General features: G+C 42.1%; 1 non-coding gene across 1 annotated transcript; it reads left to right on the top strand.

Annotated features, from left to right (window-relative positions):
• Positions 1–10,324: 10,324 nt before the first annotated feature.
• LOC117129427 lies at positions 10,325–10,430 on the top strand. The gene has a single exon (XR_004453076.1). It is a non-coding gene; the product is annotated as a small nucleolar RNA R71 (small nucleolar RNA).
• The last annotated feature ends 1,081 nt before the right edge of the window (positions 10,431–11,511 follow it).

Genomic DNA, 11,511 nt, shown 5'->3' with positions numbered 1-11,511 from the left:
ACTCAATCTATCGTTTCACTATTGTTTTCGATTTATCATTTACTGCTTTTAAAACTATTAAAACCTCTTAGTTTATCTTCATTTCTAATTATTTAAGTCTGTTGAGTAATCCTAGAGTCTCTGTGGATACGATCCCTAAGTACTACATCTGAACCTCTTTTGATGAGAGTAACACTCTTTAGGGTAATTTGAGTGATATCAAATTTGGCGCCGTTGTCGGGGACTCTTTCTTATTACCATTAGATTTAATTTAGAATTTAGTATAGACTTGTTACGAAAAACTTGCTAAAGTTTTCTTTCTTGATCTGTTACGCAGACACAAAGAATGGAGAACACAGAGCGCGACCAACCATCGATCGACGGAGACACATTTCCATCGAGCGACGTTGAGTCAGAAAAATCGACCGATACAGAGCTGCCAACATCGATCGTACCAAGCCCGCTAATGAGAAAGTAGTCCAAACTGAACTAAATGGTCAAATGAGCAATGAAGCTAGCCAAACTGAACAGGGGACTGAAATCCCTGTTAAGGAAAATTCCACCTTAACTAAAGGTGAAGATATAAATTTGTCCATGCAAGACTACCTTGATCCTGGTAGGACCTATTCCAATAGGTCCGCTATCAAAATACCAGGAGACGATACCAAGAAATCTAAGTTTAACGCAGATTACTACCGTATGGTTCGTCAAAACCCATTATGTGGATCCCTCCCAGAGCACCCACAAGATCACATTGAAACTTTGGAAGAATTAATACCAGATGAATATGACCGTTGCAAACTATTCTCATTCTCCCTAGAAGGAGAAGCCCTCAGCTGGTTAAACTGTTTAGCAGCAGGATCACTCACTTGTTCGGAAGAGATTAGAAGTGCCTTCCTTAGAGAATTTTTCGATGATGAACATTACTGGGAAGTAAGAAGGCAAATTTCTACATTTCGCCAAGGTCCACGCGAATCGTTTAAAAACGCCTGGGGAAGATTCAGAGGCTATGAACTTGAATGTCCCCATCATGGTTATTCAGAACCACAACTTCTTAACATCTTTTATGGAGGTGTTAACTTGAGCTATAAAACCACACTCGATATAGCGAGTGAGGGAAATTTCATCACTAGGAATCCCGAAGAAGCTAGACATCTTATCAAGAATATGACAACAGGAAGATCCTACGAAAGGATGGATAAAGAGATAGAAAAATCCACAAGTCCAAAAGACAATTCTGATTTTATAGAAATTAAGAATTCCCTTAAATCCCTTCATTCCTTTCTTCAAAACAAACACCAATCTGATATAGCCCTGATCGACGACAACGCTTTGTCTGACACCAATGATTATTTGGATGAAGGAACGAACTGTTCCGATCCCTACTCTGTGCTTAATGTCGATAGCTTTACCCAAGCTTATGACACTGCTGTAGAATCACGTACCAGAAGAGAGAGGTTCAATATCAGACAAGCTCTTACTGGCAACCGTAAGACAAAATCGGAGTTTTACGGAAAGATAAATAAGGTTTACGGAGAATTAATGGAGAAAGCAGATTCTTTGGGAGAACTAATCCGAAAATTAGAAGGTCAAGTAGCTGAGATTGCAACTGCCATAAAAAGAGATGCAGGATGTCTTCCCGGGAGAACTGATTTAAACCCAAGACGTCAAGTCAGTGCCGTAATGTTGCGCAGTGGGAAAAACCTCGCAGCAGATACGAGGAATAACACAGATGTTGGAAAACCTGACAACACTGACAAAACCGGCAAAAGCAACTCTCATCCTATTCTTCTTAACGATCTTGACCCAAATCCATCTCAAGAGAACCGGAAAAACACCGCTGAAAAGGCTAAGGAAAAGGCAATAGACTTAGAATTACAAGAAGATACGGAGATTGAGAACGAAATCGATCGACAGTACGGAACTGACGTCGATCGACCTGAAAGATCTACCATCGATCGACAACCTGAAAAACCCGTCGATCGACGGTCTACTCAACCCGAACCCATAATTGAAAGAGTCTATAGAACTTTACCCCCTTTTCCTCCTAAAACGCAAACTAAGAAATCATTAGAGAACGCGATCTGCAAGAAAGCCTTAGATAGGATTTCTGTTGAGATGTTCTTTAGTGATGCTATAAAGATAGCACCTTCGATTAAGAAGTATATAAAGGACATGACATCTCCAAACTACCCAATTGCAGAACATAGCGTAATGATGATTTCAGAAGAAGTAAGTGCTATGATTAGAGGAGAAACTCCAACAAAGAGACCATATCCTGGTAGTTTTGTCCTAGATTGTAAAATAGAAAACACGCGTTTTCCTAGATCATTATGTGACCTCGGCTCTAGCGTGAACCTTATGCCTTACTCTGTTGCAGTAACTTTAGGATATAAAGAGTTTATGCCAACTCCGATCACCCTGCTTTTAGCTGATAGATCTATCAGGGTACCCGAAGGAATTCTCGAAGATGTTTCCATAAAGATTAATGATTGCATCGTGCCTACGGATTTTGTTGTGTTGAAATACAGACAAGAACCTAAAGACCCCCTCATTCTGGGTCGGCCATTCCTAGCTACAGCTGGAGCAATCATTGACGTCAAAGAAGGACGAATTAATTTGAACATAGGGTATATCATGATGACTTTTGATATGGAAAAACTGATTAAGCGACCCCTAATAGATGACCAGGCCTTCTACGTGGAAAACGTTTCTGAGGATGAAAAAGACTCTTTCATAAATACGTGTTCAGACAACCCCTTAGAAGACACCCTTAACCACGTGGAAAATGAAATTTTCAGCATATCAGATAGGATAGACGATTACATGCGACTAATGGACACTAGCATCGAAGTTGCAAACGTAGAAGGAAATGACGACTCAGAAGTTGTCATCGATCGATACCTTCAAGATACCGTCGATCGACAACCTCCCTCGCAATCAAATTGGTCTAAAGATAAAGCACCAAAGGTATAATTAAAACCTCTACCCAGCGGTCTTAAGTACGCTTACTGATACCACTCAAATTACCCTAAGGAGTGTTACTCTCATCAAAAGAGGTTCAGATGTAGTACTTAGGGATCGAATCCACAAAGAGCTAGGGAACAATTAAATCTAGTGTTTATTAATTCTAAAGGTTGTAATGTTTTAATTAAATAGCAATAGTAACAAGCAAGTAAATGATAAATGTAACTTAGGTTGGAAATGATATTAGATGCAGGGCCACTATTCAGGTGTTGGAGATTATAATTCCTATAGATGCCTAACTGTTGCATGCATGATATATTAGAGCTCATTCGCTTAACTCAGTGATCAGCTGTCGCATGTACCACTGGTTAATAGACTAGATCTTGTGTCTCACCGGTTAGATGCAGACGCAAGAGAGTGTCGATCGATAGTCTATTAAGACGTCGACCGATACACCTTTTCCAACATCGATCGATTGTCAGTTGAGGACATCGATCGACGGGTTCTAGCCAGGCCTATGCGCGAGTATGAAATGCCCTACTAAGATTCTAAATTGGCGGTTAGCCCTCTCTAGCAATCCTAATATGATAGATAGATTTCAGGATGGGATAACAAGGGTGCTTGAATATGCAATCCTATGATCAAGTTTTAGTTACCAAGGCTAAAACAAGCAATGAATACAAATCTATCATGAATATCACAACAAGGCAGATCTATAGTTTGGGGCTAATCCCACAAACCTATCTGAACCCTGGATCTAACAGTTGAACTACTCAGACATAGCAAAGCAATTCATATCAATAGAGAAATAAGAACTCATAGAATAGATGAAAAGGAAATAGAAACAAGGAGTTCCAATCACATGTGATCTTCTCTCCAAAATGAAACTTGTAACAAAACTAGGTCTAGAAAGAAAAGCTCTTCTGCCGTCAAAAACACTTGCAGTATATATTCTACTAGGTTAAAAACTCGTGAGGGCATTTTGGTAATTTGGCTTGGCCTTGGTTTTTAAGTCTGCTGAATCCAAAATGTCGCGTCTGGTGTCTCGACATCGATCGATGGTACTTGTGTACATCGATCGATATTAATCTTCACCTGTCGAGGCATTTCCTGATATCGATCATCAGCACTGATGCGCATCGATCGATTATTCTTCCTCTCGTCAACCTCTAAGTGGTCAGCTCGGGTGAAATGTCATGTATGCTCCAAAATGCTCCAAAGTCATAGCTTTACTCTGAAATGCACCTGAACCTGAAAACATACCTGGAAGAGTAGAAAACATAGATATATATATATAGTAAAATAATAATATATCATGGATAAAAATAGGTCAAATCCAAGGTATATCAACTCCCCCAGACTTACCATTTTGCTTGTCCTCAAGCAAAACATACAGGCAGTCTCTCTGAAAGAGGTTTGAAAATATTTGGGAACTTAAGATTTTAAAACATAGAAATCTTTCCTCAACAATTTTGCAACCACTTTTAAAAAGTCCTAATCACAAAAGCACACTATGCAATATCCTAGCTTAGCAACCATTTCTAACATAACACAACTCATCAATTCACGTCTGACATCCCCTCTACTGATTTCATTTCTTAGCATAAATATAAAGTGAATGCTTTACCTTGGGAGTATCGATCACAGGATGCATGGATTTCAGACAGGTATCTGGAGCTGCAGGTAAAAGTTAGTTCCTAGTTTCTCTCTCTCTAAATTTCTCTCTTGAGTCAAAGTCTGCTTCCATTGCAGGATCAGTGACCAAGATTGGACAGGCTTCCATGAATCAAAACTTAATGGTGGTTGACACCAAGTTCTGTTCACTTCTTTTTGACCTATATCCAAGAGTTCTTTGCGAAAGCGAGCCTTGAAGATTGCCGCCTCCAAGTCCCGTTTCGAACTCTTTTATTTGAGTCTTTATGAATCAAGCCTTAATGGTTTTAGCCACCAAGTCATGTTCAGACTCATCCTAATTAAACAATAGATCTTATATATATATATATATATTTTTTTTTTTGTATATTATTATATTTTTTTTATATACTCTATAACTAATCTAGGGTCGAAATCTAGAGAGAGAAAATGTGATAAATAATCTAAACTAGGCGTTACCTTCCAGACCTGTCTGAAGAATCCGATCCCATGTATACCAAGCCCCAAGACAAGCGGTTATGTCAGGTTTAGTGTTGGAAATCAGCTTTGGTTACTTCATACGGTTCAAGGCAAGTGTGTGGTTGATAGGTTGATCCGCTTTAGCATCTTTAGTGCTATCTGCAATCAGTAAATCTAAAATGGTGCTAAAGATTGGTTAGATGTTCATGTTTAAATCAATATAAGATTATAGTCCCTATTTTCAATAGCTAAGCATAATTTATTTGAAATTACTTTTTACGTAAGAATAACATAAATTATATCTGTAAATCTCCCCCCAGACTTAAATTACACTGTCCCAGTGTAACTCAGCCGGAGTTATGATGAAAATTTTATGATGTACGAAATGTAACAAGTAAGGAAGATACATCTGACCGGATTAGATATCGATCGATGGGTAAGTGATACATCGATCGTCGTGTGGTTGCCTATGTCGGACGATGTTGACATCTTGTCGTCGGTCGATATTCAAGTCCTCCTACTTGGGTCTCCTAAATCTGAAAGAAATAAAACGAAAGAAATCAAATGCTAGCTAATAAAACAAAAATAAAATACCTAGTAGTGGGTTGCCTCCCACTCAGCGCTTGGTTATAGTTATTTAGCTTGACTGTGGTAGTGATTGGCTATTGGGTGGAGAAACCCCTGCTTGTTGGAAAGCAAGCATCCACGTCATCTCTGCGCATTCATGACCAAGATGCAATGAAACTTCTTGGCCTCATCATTTCTTGTCCATTTGTCATCCATCTTCTCAAGTACATTGGAGATGTTCTGTAGCCTTTCTTGCATGTTGTCAATGCTGACCTGGTGACAGCCTATGTTGTCATAGGCGTATGCTCTGTCAGTTCTTTTTGCATTGACTCTACTGTCTTGTGTATCAGCTGCTCGCCGATTGGTATAGATTCGGCGTCGATCGATGCGATTATGTGTTTTTTGGTCGATCTCGGCGAGTTGCCGTCGATCGATTTCGCTTTTGTCCTGTCGATCGATGCTGATATCTGGTGTTGAGCTGCGAGTTGCCTCTGAATGGCTTTGACTTCTTTCTGTAGCCATTCTGTGTGGTTGTCTAGTCCACTGATTTTGTTGTCGAATGGAAAGTAGATGTCATCGCCGCGTTTGTCAAGTCGTTCCTCCATGGTGTCTAGAGCAGTGTAGATCTTGGATGTGATCTTGTCAACCTCTGGTGCTGTGTAAGGAAGTAACTCCACAGGTTTCTTGCCATCGATCCAGGGTCCTCTTAGCCTGTCGATCGATGCTGATTTTGCCTGCAAAAAACTTTGATTAGTAATGTTCTCAATATCCTTTTGGGCATGAAGTAATTTACTAGACAATTTGTCTAAATATGTCATGACTGGTGATATAAAACGGTCATGCATATCCTCGTAAGTCCTCAGCCTCTCATTCATGGCTGAGACTTTGGCGTCGAGCGATGTGAAGGTGCACATGTCGATCGATGTGGCTGGTTGTTGGTCCTTCTTGCGAATGGTGTCCAGATCTTGCTGTAGTAGCTCGATTTTAGTGCTTAGCCAGTCCACGTTGTTGTTGAGAGGGCAGTAAACGTCGTTTATCCTCGTGTCGATGTATGAGATTTCCCATTCATCCCTGTGTTGTGTTGAACATCGCGGTTCTGCAGGGATCTGAGCTGTAGGAAGACTGACGTCGATCGATGTTGCACGTGGTGCGTCGATCGATGCTGAGGTCGTAGCTTCCTTCTCAAGTTGCAGACGTAAGCTCTCAATTTATGTCCTCATTTCTGCCATACATCTGAAAAGCTCATTGTAGCCTCTATCCAAAGGCTGATGTGTATCTTCCACCAATGTTTTGAGCTCCTCTCCCAGTTTCTCCTGAGCTCCACAAATTCCAAACACCATCTCATCGATTTCTTCTTTGGTGTAGAGTTCTGGTGCCAGTCTTGCGAGTGTGAAGGATGTGGCATGTTCTGGAAGACAGAAGTGGCTCTCTTCAAAAAGAGATGCTCTTTCCAGTATTTTCCTGATGTTGTCCTTTGTGACAGGTATCATCTCACCAGCTGCGCCTCGTGCGTGTCCACGCTCATCTCTGTATACTCCATACTCGTCCCTTTGTTCCCAAGTGAACTTTCTGGCTCCATACATGTCGAAAGCGCGGTTCCCACATTCATACCGTCTGTCGATCGACGTTGGTTCATCCATATCGATCGACGTTGGTGTTACCCTGTCGATCGATGTCTCCGTTGTACCGTCGATCGATGCTTGCCCTTTTGTTGGCGTGATAGATCTGGGTTGGTCTCTGTTGTGGTGACTCCTGCGTGGTTGTTAGGATTGTTTGAATGACGTCTGGAGTGCCACGTTGCTGTGAGAACAGGTTGTCAGGTCCATTGGCTACTTGAAGGATGTCTGCTATGTCCTCTCTGGACACTTGTAAAATCCTTCCATCCATTGCACGTGCGTTGCCATCTGGGTCCCTGAAAATACCAAATTCATCAGGTGTTAGAAAACCGTAATCAATGTTTGCATAATTATTCATTTTAGAAATAGAGAGATTAGGGTTTAGAGTGGTATCGATCGATGTAGATACAGTTACATCGATCGATGGCAGAGTAATTTCTGCAGAACTTGTGTTCTTGAGATGATTGCTCTTCATGGATTTTTCTGTTGATGTAGAAGGAAGAGTGTTTATCTTATTTGCTTGTGTGTTTGCTCTGATGTGTGTAGGTGGTTTCGGAGGTCAAAACTATTTATATAGGTATCTGTAAACCTAGTTGGAGAGGGAATATTCTCCTGCTCCTGAATTTTCGCTGCGGCGCGAATATCGATCGATGTTCCTTTCGGGGTGTCGATCGATGTGAGCGGTTGTTTTGCTGGACGAGGGTGGGAATCGACCGATGTGGAGTGCACAGCGTCGATCGATGTTGGAAACGTGTTGGTGAACTTTTGTGTTTCAAGTCTTTCATCCTGCAAAGACATTTCTATTGCACGTTCTTTCTAGTAATCCTCATCACATTCCTCGGTATGTTCCTCATGAGGTGAAGTAATTACAGTGTCAACTGCAAAACTTTCATGGAAACCACTGTCTGCCCAACTGCCTATGGAATAATCATCATGTCCTCTCTTGGTTGGAGGTTGGAAGGCAAAATGTTGGTAACAATGATTAGGTGAAGCAAAATGGTCAACTGGGTGCATTACGTCGACGGACGTGTTGTTGCGGTCAGCGGTCACCATTGACTCCTTGGAATCGATCAATGGAAAGGTTGGGGTGTCGATCGATTCCGAGTACTCTGTTTCGTACTCTGATTCATACCCTGCTCCACAATGGCATGCGCCAATGAAGCCAAGTTCTTTCCCATAATCCACAGAATTAATTACCTTTCTCTTAGGTCGGATGGGGTCGTAGTGGATGTTTGGGTCTATGAGCGTTAGACACAATTTGTTTATGTTCATGTCACATACAGATCCTACTGTAGCTAGGAAAGATCTTCCAAGCAGAAGTGAAGAGTTCCAGTTAAGCTCGATGTCTAAGACATGAAAATCTACAGGGACAAGGGCATTACCAATCAGTACCTCCAGATCTCTTATGATACCCTCCTGATCGTTTCTCTGAAAGATCCACGAAGGTGCAGGATTCTGTTGAGGGTTCGATGGTCAAACCAAGCTGGTCTGCCATGATCCTAGGGAGGATACTAACTGATGCTCATGTGTCACACATTGAATGGGGAAATTCAACACCCTTGACTACGCATGGTATTGCAAACTTCTCAGGATCACTCTTCTTCGTCAATGTGATCCTGTGTTTCATCTTCTCTCTGACTTGATGAAACATTCTCCTAATGTCCTCCTCAGTTATCTTTGTTTCTCTGAAGAACATCCACAACCGGTGTGTGAAGTAAGCTTCATCAAAAGGTTTTTCGATTGGGATTCTGAGGACTCGTTTAGTGAAACCATCCATCTCCATATCGTTAGCTTCCCTCTTAAGGTTTTTAGGAATCTTCTCCTTTCTTTTCCTTAACCTTCTCCCTTCAGATTCTTGTTCTTCTTGAACTGATTCTGGAGAACTATTTAAAGGGTTGGGTTTTGGTTCGGGTGGGTTTGCTAATGGTTTAGGTGGTGGTCTGAGTGCATTTCTGTAATCATTATCGATTGAGGGTAACCGCACTCGGTATGTCAGACGTGCCTCTCGATCGATGGGAGGTGTGTTATGACGATCGACGTTGGACTCACTCTGTCGATCGATGGTTGGCTCAACCGATCGATCGATTTTTTCATAGAAAGGGGAGGGTGGGTGAGGATGCTTAGCTGCGAATTCTTCATGAGTTAGAATTCGAACCGCATTGCATTCAGTCGATTTGGCAGACGACGTCGATCGATGACTAGAGTAATCCGTCCATCGATCTTCATCATGGTCTGTCGATCGATGCGAGTTTCATCGACATCGGTCGACACCATTGAGATCCGCCGAGACTCATGGAGCTTTCGATTTCAAAATCTCCTTCCTCAAGGTTTTCATTTATCACCACTTGCCAGAATTCATCATCTATGATAACATTTACGTGGTGCTTCCCTTTGTCGACTCCTGCCTCTCTAGCGAAAGCTTCTTGCCTCTTTATAGTCTCACCCGTCTGAATTACTTGGGTTTCAAGTTTTCTCACCTAAGTCCCTAAGGTCTCGATTTTGGTGTTCAGATTGTTGTAGGCGGAGTCTATCTTACCGTTGAAATCCACGGTGATTTGTTGTTGTCCCAACAGTACTCGATCAAGCATTTCTTCGATCTTGCTTTCCTGAGTCTGGGGTGGTGGATTTTGGTAGTAAGAGTTCGAGTAGCTCTTGCTGTTGTTGAAGGGTTTTTGAAATTGTGAACTCTGGTTACTTCTTTGGCCATTTCTAAAGAAGTTTCTGTTTCCGCCCTAGTTTCCAAATTTTTGAAATCTGGTACCTCCGATGTAGTTCACATCTTCTTCTCCTTCTGTATCTGCTACTTCTCCTTCAGCTGAACAGACTTGCTTCCTAAGAAGCTCGTGCACCACATCTAACTTAGCTCTTACTTCGTCCATCTGTTCCTTCCCGATAGAGGCTACAGACTTCTTCCGTTCAGAGTCAGTGTTTTTGGTATGCTGCTGTTAGCAAGGTTTTCGATAAGTCTCACAGCTTCCAACGGATTCCGAGTAGTGAAGTTTCCTTCACTCGCCGTATCAAGGGCCATTTGATACTGTAAGGCGAGACCTCGGAAGAAAGTGCTTAGCAGCTGCACTTCGTTAAATCCGTGGTGTGGACAGTCTCGCTGGAAGAACCTAAATCTAATCCACGCATCTTTGAAAGACTCTCCAGCCTTCTGCGAGAATGTGGAAATTTTTTTCCGAAGTTCTTCAGCGCGCGCCTCATCGAAGAAGTTTCGTAAGAAAGCATTCTTGATGTCGCTCCAGAATGTTAAAGATCATGTGGGTTACTGCCTAAGCCAGTGCATCGCTTCTCCATTCAGCGTGTATCTGAAGAGCTTGCACAGCAGGTAATCTTCGGGGACTCCTTCCATCCGAATGGCAGCGATTAGATCCTCGAACCATTCCAAATGGTCCATAGGATGCTCGTGCAGTAACCCAGAGTAGGGTATCTGTGACACGAGAGTGTAGTATTGAGGCTTAAGCACGAAATTCTGCTTCTGGATCCCCGGAATTCAAATAGCTGATCGGTTGGAATAGTACTCATCTGGGCGATTGTAGTCGGCCAGTGGTTTCGATCGAGCGTCCTCATCTACAGGTTGAGCAGCTCCTGTAGCATCAGCATCAGGGATTACAGTTCCCTGAGCATCTATTTTCTGACCTGTTGCATTACGCAGATGACCGGCCTGGTCATACAGGTTTCCGTTCTCATCCTGAGTGTGGGAACCGAAATTCGCACTGTCGATTTCCGTTTAAATAAGGAAACTAAGAAAACCCTAGTTTCCCAGAGGACCCGGATATCTGTTAATTACCACACGTCAAGCAATCAGAACAACGAGAATAACAACGATAAAAAGAAGAAATCGAAAAGAGAGCAAAATAGATCTTATTCCGAATCTGCGTATGAGCGTTACAACAAGGTATAAGCCTGGGCTCGAGAGCTGTCGGCGAGATTCCTAGTTCTAGCAACCCTAAGACGGCTAAACCTAATTGAGTCGCAGCTCGAAATAACAAAAACGGAAAGTTGCCTAAATCGCTCTAAGTGCTAAGTTTGCTCTGAAAAAGTTCTCCCTGTGCTCCTCGCCTAGGACTCCTTATATACTAGCTCCAAGGTCGGTTTACGCTTTTACTCTTCTGCCCTTAAGCCGTCATAGCATAAAAAACGGGAGATTCCATTTTTCCCGATCTTCACAATTATCTTCAAAACTTCCGTATTTATCCGCGGAAACTTGACATTTATCCTTCTTCGCGGGCCAAGCGCGAACCATGCTGTGGTTCACGGGCTTTTG

Source organism: Brassica rapa, chromosome A10 (assembly GCF_000309985.2).
Source record: "Brassica rapa cultivar Chiifu-401-42 chromosome A10, CAAS_Brap_v3.01, whole genome shotgun sequence".
Classification (NCBI taxonomy): domain Eukaryota; kingdom Viridiplantae; phylum Streptophyta; class Magnoliopsida; order Brassicales; family Brassicaceae; genus Brassica; species Brassica rapa.
Note: the sequence above shows the minus strand (reverse complement) of the source record. Positions and strands in the feature narration are given on the sequence as shown.